Source organism: Bos javanicus, chromosome 9, assembly GCF_032452875.1.
Source record: "Bos javanicus breed banteng chromosome 9, ARS-OSU_banteng_1.0, whole genome shotgun sequence".
NCBI lineage: Eukaryota > Metazoa > Chordata > Mammalia > Artiodactyla > Bovidae > Bos > Bos javanicus.
In genome coordinates this window covers 103,950,673-103,966,976 of record NC_083876.1, presented here as the reverse complement: position 1 = coordinate 103,966,976, position 16,304 = coordinate 103,950,673, and the positions used below count along the sequence as shown (strand labels likewise).

Sequence of the window (16,304 nt, the reverse complement as noted above, 5' to 3'; positions counted from 1 at the left end):
ACTTTCTTCTGTTTTTCTTTATTTCTAAAAGCATATACTAAGGATTTACATTCTTTAAAGGTAGTTTTTGAGATGACTGCAAATACATATAAATATATAAAATACACATTGTAAAATTACATATATACACGCACATACACATATATAAAGTTTTACTTATTCTACCTGCAAATTATACAGGAAACTGCCATTACCTAGATAACTACTGTTTGGAAATAAAACAAAAGTTATTCTCATCAGGGAGGAGTCTTACTTCCCAAAGGAGAATCTGGGGATCCCGCCCATCACTGTGGGCCTCGGGGCAGGTGTCACCCCATCAGATCCCTAACACCCAGCAGAGTCAGGTACATGAGGCCTGGCAAGCATCTGTGAGGGAGTAGACAGATGAAGGCATCACAGGGCAGGGATATAAAGAGAAACCAGGAACCAACAAGTTTACAGACTCAGCTGTAGGCAAAGCAAGACCACAAGCCGGAGTCTGACTTGGAGAGAAGGCGTCAGGGCAGGAGAGTTTAGGAAGGAGCCTCACAGGTGCACAGGCGAGGCGGGGCAGGGGCTGCAAAGGGGGACCACGGGGAAGCCTCCTCGGTCACATCCAGCTCAGTCCCGAAGTCTGGGGTGACGAGTAACTGAGGCCTGGAGAGAAGATGCGAGAAACCCAGAAACTCCTTTATTTACCATCTTTCTACTGACAACACAGAGAAATGGAGAAGCAGGCCTCAGCAAAAAACACACACACCCCTACCTGCCACTGAGCGATCAAAAGTGATGCACGGAGGTCACTCAGAACACAGGACAGTGGGCCCACAACAGCCCTGGGCACGCCCCCATGGACCATGAACAGCCCCAGGCACACACCCCGCGGCCCCACGACAGCCCCGGGCACACTCCCCACGGCCCCACGACAGCCCCGGGCACACTCCCCACGGCCCCACGACAGCCCCGGGCACACACCCCACGGACCCACGACAGCCCCGGGCACACTCCCCACGGACCCACGACAGCCCTGGCACACTTCCCACAGACCCATGACAGCTCTGGGCACATACCCAAGGACCACATACAGCCCCAGGCACACCTCCATGGACCCACGACAGCCCCGGCACACTCCCCATGGATTCATGACAGCCCCGGCACACTCCTCATGGACCCATGACAGCCCCGGGCACACCCCCATGGAGCACTGACAGCCCACAGCACACCCCCCACAGACCCACGACAGCCCAGGGCAAACACCCCACAGAACAGTGTTTGCAGGACAACCAGTACCAGCAGTTGTGGCTGCGTGAGGTACACCCAGAGGGTCAAGGCATAACAGTCAAAGGTGAAGAGACAACACCTGTGCAAAGGCCAATCGGTGAGGGAGACTGTAAGACAGGAAGCTGGTCACGAACATATCTGAAGAGCCGGCTGGCTAAGTTGAGCTTTTTAAAGCTGGAGACAGATTAGATTAATATTCTACAGATATAAAACCATAACCTCTCAATGGGATTCAAACCCAAGGGACTGGAATAGATATACCAAACACTTACAAAGCTAAGGAGCACTGAGTGTTAAGTAGAGTTCCCTGTGCCATACAGTAGGTTCTCATCAGTTGCCTATTTTATGTATAGTAGTGTTTTCATTGTCACACGTCCCTTAAAAATAGAATACAACTGGATTTTGTTTTCTCCTCTACATACATATTTCTATATTTTATGTCAGTTTTTACATTAAAATTTATTTTGACCACCAAAAAATAAATAAAATAAAACCATAACCTCTTGATAGATCTGTATCAGACAAAAATAGTGTCTCTACAAGATAAAAATCTACAAATTAACATGTATCATCATATTTGGGCTGCTTCAAGAGTAAACAGCAAATTAAAAGAGAGATGGACATTCTCTTAGAAAACTGAATTATCTAAGATGTAACTCTTGGAAATGGCCTAGGATTCGGGGAAGAATGCACAGTCCTCCTTTGCCCTAGCTTCATGTCTGAGTCTTGGGTAACTGCTCTCAGCGGGAGCCTGCCGCCTGAGCCCGCGCCCCCTCATGAGGCCCCCAGAGCTTGAAGTGGAGGGTCTGAGGTCCACTCTCTCCTCTTCTCCCCGAGAGCCCCAGCTAAAAAGAGGAACTTACAGGGACCCTTACTACACAGCAGGGTTTAAGAAAAAGGACTGAAATTTCAGAGATGAAAATGTGTCCCAGGCCAGACAAGACACGGCAGCTGCTCAGGGTTCACCAGAATCCACGAGCGCAGCCTCAGGGCAGCCCTGGGCGGCGGCTCCCAGGCGGGTCTCCGCGGCAGAGGCCCCACACAGGACGCAGAACCATGGGCCAAGCCAGCACCCTTATCGCCACTCCAGCAGACGTGAGCCAACCAAGACAGACAGGGCCCTGCCTTCGGCAGCTTACACGCTGGCAGGAAAAGCCCCAGCAAGCGGTCGTCACGGGGCATCACTTCCAGACAGACAAAAGCAGACAGCGTGAGATGCTCAGCAGGAAGACACAACCCATCCTGGGATCCGCAAGGGCCACCTGAGGAAGGGATGCACCTGGGGAAGGGGATGCACCTGAGGAAGGGGATACACCTGAGGAACAGGATGCCACCTGAGGAAAGGGATGCCACTAAGGAAGGGGATGCACCTGAGGAAAGGGGATGCACCTGAGGAAGGGCGTCCACCTGACGAAGGGCGTGCCAAGGGTCCTGACAAAGGCAGACGGGGCGGGCGGCACAGCCAGAGGGAGCGTGAGGGCAGGCGGGCGGGAGGCACGAGGCAGGAGTGACAGGGATGCCTTTATTTAGATCCTAGGGTGTCTTTTTATATTAAATCCATGTTTCTAAAGTGCTTAAAATATCTGTTCTATTACGTACTTTAACCTGCAACTTTACGTAGCATATTATAAATGTATTCTTCAACACAGAAAATGGGGGACAAAAAAAACCCAAACCCCTGGGCCTGGCAGAGCCTCTGCTGGAGGGAAGAGTATGGACAGATGTGGTAGGAGGCTGCTGTGACAGCGGCTTCCACACCCACACACGCATGCACACTGGGTTCTGAGGGGAAGCAGGTGTCGTGTAAAGCTCTTCAGCAAGTGTATTTTGGAAGCACTGCCTTGCCTGTGCTGTGGAAGAGGGATGGAGGCAGGCGAGACATCCAAAGCCCTCTCTTGCTGGGAAGAACTCCAGCTCTGGAGGGATGCAAAGCCCTGTGTCGTATTGCAAGACAAAGAGGCTAAAGAGAGCCTCTGTAGCCCCTTCCCCCCAGTACACCGAAGGCATGAGGTCCCGCAGCTGCGGACACAGCAACGAACAAGACAGACTTGCAAGACGTGCACCTTGAAAGGAGCAAAGGCTCAGGGTCTGTCAGGAAAGAAGCAGACCTGGGTGTGTGCAGACATGTCCGAACGCACCAGGCCGTACACTGTGAACCGGTGCCCACAGTGGACGCCCCCTCCAGCCCCACTGGTGCACTGTGTGGTTTTGTTCAGGCTCCACAGCGAGGCCTGCATGCCAGCAAAGAAGGCAGGAAGAGCTGGCGGCCGGGGGCAGTCAGCAGTGTGCACTGAGTAACCTGCTGAGGTCATAGACAGTAACAGCACAGCCAGCTCCTCTCACGAGGGGCTGCCCACCCCGAACACCACACTTCAGAGATCTGGTGGCGGCTGGGCCCGCAGGGAAGACCACCACTGGCAGAGCCAGCCCTGGGGTGCGCATAGCTACAGCGCTCCTTTCTGGAGGTGCTCCCAGCCCCAGGGGGCCTAACGGACCAGTGGGACTGTAGGGACACCAAGAGGCTACCTGACTGCAGCTTTACAAAGCGCCTTACAGGTCAATAAACGCAGAAAAGGGAAATGCCTGCCACCTATAAAAACTTATGCCTCATTGATCCAGAATTCAGAATAAGACTCCAACGTAAGTTTCAAAATTCGTAAGTAAAACTGAAGTAATTTATTCATAAGAGACTTCTCGGGCTCTGAATTATCATCTGTGAATCACTCTTCTGCATAATTCTAACAATTAGCTCAAAGTCCACAGTAATGGAAAGGGCACAAGACAGGCGTGCCCATGCTGACAAGGGTCAGAACCTCTGACAGTGGACCCAGGAAACCCAGGGGACAGAAAAACGCCACATAAACAGCAGGGAAAACCGGCGCATGCGCCTTAACAAGCCCTAACACTATTCTCATCATTAACACGGTGTGTTTACAATGTTTACTTGAGGTCATATCACAGGGATTAGGGAAAATTCCTATCACAGTTAGCACCTTCTATTAAGAAAGCAGGGAATGATGGCTCAGTGGTGAAGACTGCAATTCCAATGCAGGGGACCCAGGTTCAGTCACTGTTTCGGGAACTAAAATCTCATAAGCTACATCAGATCAGATCAGTCACTCAGTCGTGTCCGACTCTTTGCGACTCCATGAATCGCAGCACGCCAGGCCTCCCTGTCCATCACCAACTCCCGGAGTTCACTCAGACTCACGTCCAACGAGTTGGTGATGCCATCCAGCCATCTCATCCTCTGTCGTCCCTTTCTCCTCCTGCCCCCAATCCCTCCCAGCATCAGAGTCTTTTCCAGTGAGTCAACTCTTCACATGAGGTGGCCAAAGTACTGGAGTTTCAGCTTTAGCATCATTCCTTCCAAAGAAATCCCAGGACTGATCTCCTTCAGAACATAGTGTGGCAAAAAAAAATTTTTTTAAGAAAGCAGACAAATCCTTTATTTTAGACAGACTTCCATTCTAAATGTGTGATTTTTCTCCTTAATGAGAAAAAATCCAAAATTAAATTATCCAGAAAACTCTGCTGTTCAAGCTAGTATCCCCTTGTCCTGATGGCCAACCACTTTACCACTCATGACTTAAAGTAACTTACGTGAATCTGTACTGGGCTAATTATCCGAGCTAAAGTACTGACATGGAGAGCATCCATCACTGCTGTGTACCTTCCAGAGCCCAGCATGCACGTGGGCGTACAGCTGGGCAGGTGTGTGTTTAAGAGCAGGTGTTCCACAATAAGAGCTGACATCAACGGACTCCTTGGCTAAAACTTGTTTATAAGGAAAAGGGTGTGGAGGACTGGGCTTTTCAGCTAGTAATGGCCCTGACTTACTGGCTGACTGAAAAGAAATCACTGACTCTTTGTACACCACTGACTTCATTTGCTCAAGTAAGACGACGGTTTACCTCTCAGTTTGGCGGATTTTAAACTAGTACTATAAAATCCTTTAGTAGATGGTGACTGCAGCCATGAAATTAAAAGACGCTTACTCCTTGGAAGGAAAGTTATGACCAACCTAGATAGCATATTCAAAAGCAGAGACATCACTTTGCCAACAAAGGTTCATCTAGTCAAGGTTATGGTTTTTCCTGTGGTCATGTACGGATGTGAGAGTTGGACTGTGAAGAAGGCTGAGCGCCGAAGAATTGATGCTTTTGAACTGTGGTGTTGGAGGAGACTCTTGAGAGTCCCTTGGACTGCAAGGAGATCAGCCCTGGGATTTCTTTGGAAGGAATGATGCTAAAGCTGAAGCTCCAGTACTTTGGCCACCTCATGCGAAGAGTTGACTCATTGGAAAAGACTCTGATGCTGGGAGGGATTGGGGGCAGGAGGAGAAGGGGACGACAGAGGATGAGATGGCTGGATGGCATCACCGACTCGATGGACATGAGTCTGAGTGAACTCCGGGAGTTGGTGATGGACAGGGAGGCCTGGCGTGCTGTGATTCATGGGGTCTCAAAGAGTCGGACACGACTGAGAGACTGATCTGATCTGATCTGATCCACATAATTTAAACCTTAAGTAACATGTTTTAATTCTCTGAAAACTTTTCCAACAGAACACCTTACAAAGAAATAGAAATTTACTTATAAAAGCAAATGAAAATGTAAAAGTTATTCCCACTTGTTCCTCTATAAAAGTAACTGATAGTATAAGGATGCCTCACTTTCAAACTAATTAAGATGAAATTAATTTCTCTGAGTGAATTCCCAGTGTGTGATCCTAATTTCAGTGGAGGTAAGAGCTCCTTTTATGATCTTCATTAAGTGGACTTCACTGCAGATGGTGACTGCAGCCACGAAATTAAAAGAGGCTTACTCCTTGGAAGGAAAGTTATGACCAACCTAGATAGCATATTCAAAAGCAGAGACATTACTTTGCCAACAAAGGTCCATCTAGTCAAGGCTATGGTTTTTCCTGTGGTCATGTACGGATGTGAGAGTTGGACTGTAAAGAAAGCTGAGCGCCGAAGAATTGATGCTTTTGAACTATGGTGTTGGAGAAGACTCTTGAGAGTCCCTTGGACTGCAAGGAGATCCAGCCAGTCCATTCTAAAGGAGATCAGCCCTGGATGTTATTTGGAAGGAATGATGCTAAAGCTGAAACTCCAGTACTTTGGCCACCTCATGCGAAGAGTTAACTCATTGGAAGGACTCTGATGCTTGGAGAGATTGGGGGCAGGAGGAGAAGGGGACGACAGAGGATGAGATGGCTGGATGGCATCACCGACTCGTTGGACGTGAGTCTGGGTGAACTCCGGGAGTTGGTGATGGACAGGGAGGCCTGGCGTGCTGTGACTCATGGGGTCGCAGAGTCGGACATGACTGAGCGACTGAACTGAATTGAAGTGGACTTCCCTTACTTTCAACCTTTTCTTGAAGGAGGTGGCAAGGCAGCAGCAATGAAGCAAATCAAATACACATATTGTTGCAAATGTTCTGCCTCCTGAGCTCAGCTGTCAATCTCTGACCTCGGTTCTTCGTCAGTTCAGTTCAGTTCAGTTGCTCAGTCGTGTCCGACTCTTCACAACCCCATGTATCGCAGCACGCCAGGGCTCCCTGTCCATCACCAACTCCCGGAGTTCACCCAGAGTCACGTCCATCGAGTCGGTGATGCCATCCAGCCATCTCATCCTCTGTCGTCCCCTTCTCCTCCTGCCCCCAATCCCCCCCAGCATCAGAGTCTTTTCCAATGAGTCAACTCTTTGCATGAGGTGGCCAAAGTATTGGAGTTTCAGCTTTAGTATCATTCCTTCCAAAGAAATCCTAGGAACCTGATCTCCTTCAGAATGGACTGGCTGGATCACCCTGCAGTCCAAGGGACTCTCAAGAGTCTTCTCCAACACCACAGTTCAAAAGCATCAATTCTACGGTGCTCAGCCTTCTTCACTGTTCAACTCTCACATCCATACATGACCACAGGAAAAAACCACAGCCTTGACTAGATGGACCTTTGTTTGCAAAGTAATGTCTCTGCTTTTGAATATGCTATCTAGGTTGGTCATAACTTTCCTTCCAAGGAGTAAGCCTCTTTTAATTTCATGGCTGCAGTCACCATCTGCAGTGATTTCGGAGCCCCCAAAAATAAAGTCTGACACTATTTCCCCATCTATTTCCCATGAAGCGATGGGACCGGATGCCATGATCCTCGTCTTCTGAATGTTGAGCTTTAAGCCAACTTTTTCACTCTCCACTTTCACTTTCATCCAGAGGCTTTTTAGTTCCTCTTCACTTTCTGTCATAAGGGTGGTGTCATCTGCATATCTGAGGTTATTGATATTTCTCCTGGCAATCTTGATTCCAGCTTGTGTTTCTTCCAGTCCAGCGTTTCTCATGATGTACTCTGCATATAAGTTAAATAAGCAGGGTGATAATATACAGCCTTGGCGTACTCCTTTTCCTATTTGGAACCAGTCTGTTGTTCCATGTCCAGTTCTAACTGTTGCTTCCTGACCTGCATACACATTTCTCAAGAGGCAGGTCAGGTGGTCTGGTATTCCCATCTCTTTCAGAATTTTCTACAGTTTATTGTGATCCACACAGTCAAAGGCTTTGGCATAGTCAATAAAGCAGAAATAGATGTTTTTCTGGAACTCTCTTGCTTTTTCCATGATCCAGCGGATGTTGGCAGTTTGATCTCTGGTTCCTCTGCCTTTTCTAAAACCAGCTTGAACATCAGGAAGTTCACAGTTCATGTATTGCTGAAGCCTGGCTTGGAGAATTTTGAGCATTACTTTACTAGCATGTGAGATAGTGCAAGAGCAAACTAAAGCCATGTTACAACAGGAATGTGATCAGCCCCACTCATTCACATTTTCTTTTTGGCATTATTCAGTTGCTAAGTCATGTCTGACTCTTTGCCACCCCATGGACTATAGCATGCTGTCCTTCACTATTTACGGGAGTTTGCTCAAATCATGTTCATTGAGTCAGTGATGCCATCAATCCATCTCACCCTCTGCCTCTCCCTTTTATTGCTTTAAATCTTTCCCAGCATCAGGATCTTTTCTAAATGAGTTTGCTCTTTACATCAGGTAGCCGAAGTATCGGAGAAGGCAATGGCACCCCACTCCAGTACTCTTGCCTGGAGGGTCCCATAGGAGAGCCTGGTAGGCTGCAGCCCATGGGGTCTCGAAGAGTCAGACACAACTAAGTGACTTCACTTTCACTTTTCACTTTCACACATTGGAGAAGGAAACGGCAACCCACTCTGGTGTTCTTGCCTGGAGAATCCCAGGGACGGGAGGCTGGTGGGCTGCCATCTATGGGATCATGCAGAGTCGGACGCAACTGAAGCAACTTAGCAGCAGCAGCCAAAGTACTGGAGTTTCAGCTTCAGTCTTTCCAATAAATATTCAGAACTGATTTCCTTCAGGGTTGAATGGTTTGATCTCCATGTAATCCAAAGGCCTCTCAAGAGTCTTGCCAAACACCACAGTTTGAAAATATCAATTCTTCAAAGGTGGTGTTCAGCTTTCTTTACAGTCCAACTTTCATATCCATACATGACTTCTGGAAAAACCATAGCTTTGACTATACAGATTTCTTTGGCAATGTCTTCGCTTTTTAATACACCGTCTAGGCTTGTAATACCTTTCCTTCAAAGGAGCAAGCATTTTTTAATTTCATGGTTGCAGTCACCATCTGCAGTGATTTGGGAGCCCAAGAAAATAAAATCTACCACTGTTTCCATTGTTTCCCTATCTATTTGCCAGGACATGAAGGGACCAGATGCCATGATCTTAGTTTTTTGAGTGTTGAGTTTTAAACCAGCTTTTTCACTCTCCTGTTTCACTTGCATCAAGAGGCTCTTTAATTCCTCTAGCTTTCTGCCATAAGGGTGGTGTCACCTACATATCTGAGGTTATTAGTATTTCTCCCAGCAATCTTGATTCCAGCTTGTGCTTCATCCAGCCCGGCATTTTCCATAATGTACTCTGCATATAAGTTAAATAAGCAGGCTGACAATTACAGCCTTGACATACTCCTTGCCCAATTTGGAACCAGTCTGCTGTTCCATGTCCAGTTCTAACTGTTGCTTCTTGACCTGCATACAGGTTTCCTAGGAGGCAGGTAAGGTGGTCTGGTATTCCCATCTAAGAATTTTCAACAGTTTTTTTTGTGATCCACACCATCAAATGTTTTAGCATAGTCAATGAAGCAGATGTTTTTTCTGGAATTCTCTTGCTTTTTCTATGATCCAACAAATGTTGGCAATTAGATCTCTGGTTCCTCTGCCTTTTCCAAATCCAGCTTGAACATCTGGAAGTTCTTGGTTCATGTACTGATGAAGCCTAGCTTGGAGAATTTTGATCATTACTTTGCTAGCATGAGAGATGAGTGCAATTGTGCAGGAGTCTGAATATTCTTTCACACTGCCTTTCTTTGGGGCTTCCCTTGAAGCTCAGCTGGTAAAGAATCCACCTGCAATGCAGGAGACTTGGTTTCAATTCCTGGGTTGGGAAGATACACTGGAGAAGGGAAAGGTTACCCACTCCAGTATTCTGGCCTGGAGAATTCCATGGACTGTACAGTCTATGGGGTCACAAAGAGTCGGACACGATTGAGTGACTTTCATTCACTTCTTCGGGACTGGAATGAAAACTGACCTTTTTCAGTCCTGTGACCACTGCTGAGTTTTCCAAATTTGCTGGCATATTGAGTGCAGCCCTTTCACAGCATCATCTTTTAGGATGTGAAATAGTTCAGCTGGAATTCCATCACCTCCATTACATTTGTTTGTAGTGATGTTTCCTAAGGCCCACTTGACTTCACACTCCAGGATGTCTGGCTCTAGATGAGTGATCACACCATTGTGGTTATCTGGGTCATTAAGATCTTTTTTGTATAGTTCTTCTGTGGATTCTTGCCACCTTTTCTTAATATCTTTTGCTTTTGTTTGGTCCATACCGTTTCTGTCCTTTATTGTGACCATCTTTGCATGAAATGCTCCCTTGATATCTCTAGGTTTCTTGAAGAGATCTCTAGTCTTTTCCATTCTATTGTTTTCATCTATTTCTTTGCATTGATCACTTAGGAACACTTTATCTGTGCTCCCTAGTCTTTGGAACTCTGCATTCGGATTAATATATCTTTCCTTTTCTCCTTTGCCTTTCACTTCTTTTCTTTTCTCAGCTACGTGTAAGGCCTCCTCAGACAACCATTTGCCTTTTTGCATTTCTTTTTCTTGAGGATGGTGTGATCACCGCCTTGTGTACAATGTTACAAAACTCCGTACATTGTTCTTCAGGCATTCTTATCCATCAGGTCTAATCCCTTGAATCTACTTGTTACTTCCACTGTATAATCGTAAGGGATTTGATTTAGGTCATACCTGAATGGCCTAGTAGTTTTCCCTACTTTCTTCAATTTAAGCCTGAACTTTGCAATAAGAAACTTACGATCTGAGCCACAGTCAGCTCCCAGCCTTGTTTTTGCTGACTGTATAGAGCTTCTCCATCTTTGGGTGCAAAGAATATAATCCAATTTTGTAATCGTCCATGTGTGGACATCACCACGTCTCTTGTGTTGCTGGAAAAGGGTGTTTACTATGACTAGTGGCTTCTCTCCAAGCCTCAGTAAGAAGCACACACAAGGAGGAATGGGAGGTGGGGAAGGGAAAGTAAAGGAACATAAAACCAAGACAATAGGAGGTAACTAAAGGGATCCAAGTACTGTGGGGGGCTGAAACTTAATAATTTGAGGCCCTTCTTTAAAACACACACACAATTATAAACTAAAAACCACTGAGGCCCTTCCTAGTGCCTTGGAAGGGGCCCATGAAAGTGAGGACTCTGAAGTCTGAACTTTATTAGCTTTACAGTAAAATCTGCCCCATGAATGCCACTGATTCAGGCTCAGGGAGTAGACATAACCTCAGAATAGTAACAACTGAAGGTGACCGCAGCCATCACCTACTTCGGTCTTCTCATTTCTCAGGTGAGAAATCCATCGGCCAGAAGTGATTAGATATCTCTGTGTCTGGAAGGCTGAGTGGTTAGGAGTTACACAAAGAAACTGGGAGGTAAGGTAGTCAGAAAGCAGTACGTGTGGCAATGAGCAGTGTGACACAACCAAGGAGGTCTCACTGCTTTACATGAACACAACATACTAAGGAAGGCACTGCTAGATTTCTGAGAGTGAGGAATGGCCAGGTTGGGAGAAAGCCACTCCAGTGACCTGAGAGATGGCAGATGCTGGGGAAATCAATACACAAAGAATGTGTGAAGCTGTGGTGGGGCAGGGGGTAGCTCCCAACAGCAAGGTCCAAACACGCGCAGGTCAGAGAGCACATGATGCTGGGAGGCCATGGTTCAGAAACAACAGCAACAGAGCACAAAGCACAAGGGTCACACTAGACACCGAGGACTCACAGAGCATAATACATTTGGGAGGTGAGAGGTGAGGAGCCTGACGCTGCAGACCTGCCTCCCATTCTCTGAATTGTCTCAAGTGCTCAAGTCAAAAATGTGGAAGTCACTTGAAATACCACCTCACTTTTCCCCACATCAAACTCACTTCCAAGTTCTCCCCACTACCATTTCCAAATTTTCAGTCCTAAAACTTCTCTTCCCTAAATGACTGCAAATGCCATCTTATCACACATAGTCATCCCGGACCACCACCAGTACACCTGTCAGATGACTCTTTTAATACTAAGATCTGATCACTTATTTGATCACATCTCTTGTTGTTCCTAGTTCTCCCAAAGGGGCTTCCCTGGTGGCTTAGTGATAAACAATCCTCCTGCAATTCAGGAGACTCAAGAGACATGGGTTTGATCCCTGGGTTGGGAAGATCCCCTGGAGGAGAAAATAGCAACCCACTCCAGTCTTCTTGCGGAAAAAATCCCACGGATAGAGGAGCCTGGCTGCCGGGAATATCCCATGGACAGAGGAACCTGGCAGGCTATAGTCCATAAAACCACAGTCAGACAGGACTGAGTGAGCCCAATTCTCTCAAGCTTCCTGCCAACCCCAACTCTAATCAACCTATATTTTCCAGAATATGTCCAACTGTCTCAAACCTACATGTGGTAAGCACCGTTCCTGCTGCAATAATGAATGGCCTCTTGCCCACAGCACCTCTCAATTTGTACTTATTCGAAACTCAGCTAGAATCCCCCCTCCAGGACAGAGGTTTCTGTCCCCTCCTTGGCCGTCTAGGACAAACCATGTTCTCAGCCACCTACGCATCATCCCACCCGCCATTCTTCCCCCAAGGGCATGGTGCTTGCCGGGTACTGGAGCCCCAGCTCAGGACTGATGGGTGACTGGGGGAAGGCGCTCAAGTTCGGAGACGCACGTGCAGAGGTCAGAGGACGCCTCCCCGAGAGACAACAGACAGGGTTACCGGGGACCCGAAACCACACGCCTCTTTCCAGAGAGGGGTCGGGCCAGGGTGGCGCCAGGGGGAACAGGCAGGGCGCACAGCTGTGGGGTCGAGCGGTCAGGGAGACGCGGCTCAGGGACCGCGACGGCGCCGAATCGCGAGTGCATCCTCAGCACCGAGGCGATAGCCCCGCAGGCCCAGCCCTACCTAGAGACGCGCCAGGACACCGGAGACGCGCCCACGCCGCCCTCGGCCCTCAGCAGCGGTGCGCACTTCCGCTTCCCGTCGCGAGACCGCCCCGCCCACGAGAGGGCGGGGCCTGCGCGGCCGGCCGGGATGCGCCGGGAGCGCCACGCGCAGGCGCCTGAGAGCGCGTGGCGGCGCCGGCCCCGGCTCCGCGCCCGTTGCCTCGGAAACCGCGCTGTGCTTCCGAGGTCGGGGTCACGACTCGCTCGGCTTCCGCATGCGTACCCGTTGGTGCTGTGGGCGGCGCAGTGGTTGTACGCTAGGTCGGGGTAGTATGGCGCAGTTTGGCATGAGAGCGCTGAGATGATGGGGTGAGCTGCAGCGAGGCGGGAGGCTGGACCTGAGCCCCGGGCCTGGAGGAGCAGGCGGCGGGGGGTCCTGAACGGGTGGACTTTCAGGCTTGGCGCTCTGTCCACCGTACCATCTGTCCGATTGGGAGGAGGCCGGCGCTTCCCAGCTGGGGCTGAGCAAGGACACAGTGGAGCACAGCAAGCCCTAGGTAGAGAGGAGCCACGCTAACATGACTGTGACGGCGACGGCCCCCCGAACTATTCTGGAGCCTACGGATCTTCGTAGGCAGACCTGCGGTCTGGAATGGGGCGAGAGCCCAGGGCGGCCGCCAGGGCAGGGGAGGAAGCGAGGATGCGTCTCACGTTAAGGAATTTGGACTCTGGAAGCCATGTTGTTGTTTAGTCCGCCTCTTTGTGACCCCATGAACTGCAGCAGGCCCGGCTTCCGTGTTCTTCACCGTGTCCTGGGAGTTGGCTCAAACTCATGGCCATTGAGTCAGTGATCCCATCCAACCATCTCACCCTCTGTCTCCCCTTTCTCTTGCCCGCAGTCTCTTCCAGCATCAGGGTCGTTTCCAATGAGATGGCTCTTCCGGAGCCAGTGGCCAGAGTATTAGAGCTTCAGCTTCAGCATCAGTCCGTAAAGAAGGCTGAGTGTTGAAGAACTGATGCTTTTGAATTGCGGTGCTGGAAAAGACTCTTGAGAGCCCTTTGGACTGCATGAAAGTCAACCAGTCAGTCCTAAAGGAAATCAACCCTGAATATTCATTGGAAGGAAGCTGCCATCTCGACCTTGTTTTGGCAGCTGCTTTGAGGCCAGTAAGGTTCATGTTAAGGACATGCTCCCCTGGGCTGGGAGATAGGCAGTCTTTCGATTATACACGATTCCCATTTCTCTAGTCACAACGCCAGTCTTTTATTTAAAGCCAGGAGAACATTTTGGTCGCCAAGTGTGATGACAGAATAACTTTGAAACCAATCTAATTTATTTTTAAATACTTGGCAAACTTCAATTAATAATATCAAGTTACTTAAGATGTATCTCAAACCCTGTCTTTGCACAGGAGGGCTGCTGCAAGCCCCAGAGAGCTTACTTTCCATCTGGGAAGTAAGATGGTCAGATATTGTTCCTGCTTACTCTCTTGCAGATCAAGCAGTCAAAAAACATTAACAAATTGATGGGACTTCCCTCGTGATCCAGTGGTTCTTCCTCTGCTTGTACTGCAGGGGACACAGGTTGGATCCTTGGTCAGGGGGGAACTAAGATCCCAAATGCTGTGGCATGGCCAAAAAAAAAAAAAAGAAAAATTACCAAATTGAAGTAATTCACCATAGGTATGTATTAATTTAGGAAGGGCTCTCTCCATTCCGTCTACAAGACTTTCATTTCTTGTTGATATTTTTTCTAAAATCAAACAGCACCTAATACTGGTTGGGTGCCATAGGGTCAGACAAACAGTATGTGCAATGGTTTCTAGTCATGAGTGCATGTGTAGCTGGGGAGAGGAACACTTCAAATATCAGGGAACAAGCAAAAGCGTGGGCTTAAAGCATGCAGATGAAGAAGGCAGCAAGGAGACAATGTGAGAGTTGAACCTGGAAGGGAGGGTAGGATCTGAGGCTGGATGAGAAGAGGAAGGACTTATAGGCAGAAAGAGCAAAGCTAGGAAAGAGATGGAGGTGGGGATTCAGGTGTTGTGAGGGAGCAGCAGGCACCCCAGACTTTAGGAGCAGGAAACACACACAGTGCAGACACGGGGCCAGATTACGGAGGCCAAGGCAGCAAGCTGACCAAAGCTCCCTCTCGTTGCCCTGTGTCAGTCCTTACCACTTAGCAGCACTTGGTTCTACCCCACAGAACTTCAAATAAACACCTCTGCCTCCCTCCTAATACAGATGATCAAGGGTCAACAGACATTTGAGAAAGATGGGAAGGATGAAGAGGAAAAAAACAAACTTAGAAGAGGAAAAAATATTAAAAAGTTTATTATCTGCAGCTTTTGGAGATAATATATCAGTGAAAGAAAAAAGGTATATCAAAGAGCATTCAGAAAATAAAAGCTCTTGAGAATTTTTTTAAAAAGCAATTTTAATGTTAAAAATTGATTCAAGAGAAGATAAATTTGATGATGACTCTTGGATAATAGAAGAAAAAGAGATAAAGAGGAAAACATAAGGAAGAGACCCAGCAATGCCCAGCACAACAAACCTATGAAGATTCACAGGATGGCACAGTATCACAAAATGTCAGGACACCAGGGATAAAGGGCCTTAAAGAGTTTCCATAAGGAAAAACAGGATACATTTAGGGATTGGAAACCAGGATGGCATGGAAAGTCTCAACAGAATGCCAGGAAACTGAAATCAGTGGAGCACTAAGTTTCAAAATTCTGAAGAAAATGAAACATGGAATTCTAGTCAAAATCAAAATATTAGTTATAAGTCTGGGAGTAAAGATTTTTTTCAGATATACAGTTCAAAAATATTATCTACCAAATACTTTATCTCAGATACCTGCTGGAGGATACTCTCCAAAATTTAAGAGGCCAAGAAAAGGGAATATTTAGGATCCAGACAGTAGGGAATCCAAGTGAAGAGAGGTGGGAGACCTCAGGACAAAATGTAGACACACATCTCCAGGAAAAGTCAGTCCATAGAATGCCTGGGGTGTTTGAGTATTTTAAGAGGAGATCTACAGAGTTTGGTGACAACATGTAATAGATACATAGAAAAGTAAATAAGCAAATTAGGCAGTTGTTGAATCCAGTAAAGACAAATTGTACAAAGAAGAAAATGTAATCATAGCATATGCTTCAGCTGTGAATAATGATTCCATAATTTTAATGAGGTAAGTAATGGTAACCTAATGAAAAGGGTGCTGTAACTTTTTCAAAAAATGAGAGGTGATGGTCTATGGATTCATACCTGTGTGTATCTAGGAAATCCTGTGGAAGTGTTAAACCTTGAGTTTCTAGAGTTGGAAGTTTATAGACAATGTGCACAACTGGAAAAGATATAGCATTAGAAAGTTTCTTTTAAAGAAATATGAGTCAGTTTCAAACAAAATAGCTATGAGGTAAACAGAAAGGAAAAAATTGGGAACGCATGGTGTGGGAAATATCTACGTTTCTGTTGTAAACCTAGAAGTACTATTTGAATTTTAAAATCT

General features: G+C 47.4%; 1 protein-coding gene across 8 annotated transcripts in view; it reads right to left on the bottom strand.

The window, feature by feature from the left end:
• Positions 1-12,912, bottom strand: part of FAM120B (family with sequence similarity 120 member B) — a 106,618-nt gene extending 93,706 nt beyond the window's left edge. For 7 of the 8 annotated variants that reach the window (XM_061428619.1, XM_061428617.1, XM_061428615.1 and 4 more), the window contains exon 1: positions 12,807-12,912. The gene's annotated coding sequence lies outside the window, so the exon portion shown is untranslated. The remainder of the gene's footprint in view (positions 1-12,806) is intronic. The other variant, XM_061428620.1, reaches the window with a different exon arrangement.
• Positions 12,913-16,304: the final 3,392 nt, after the last annotated feature.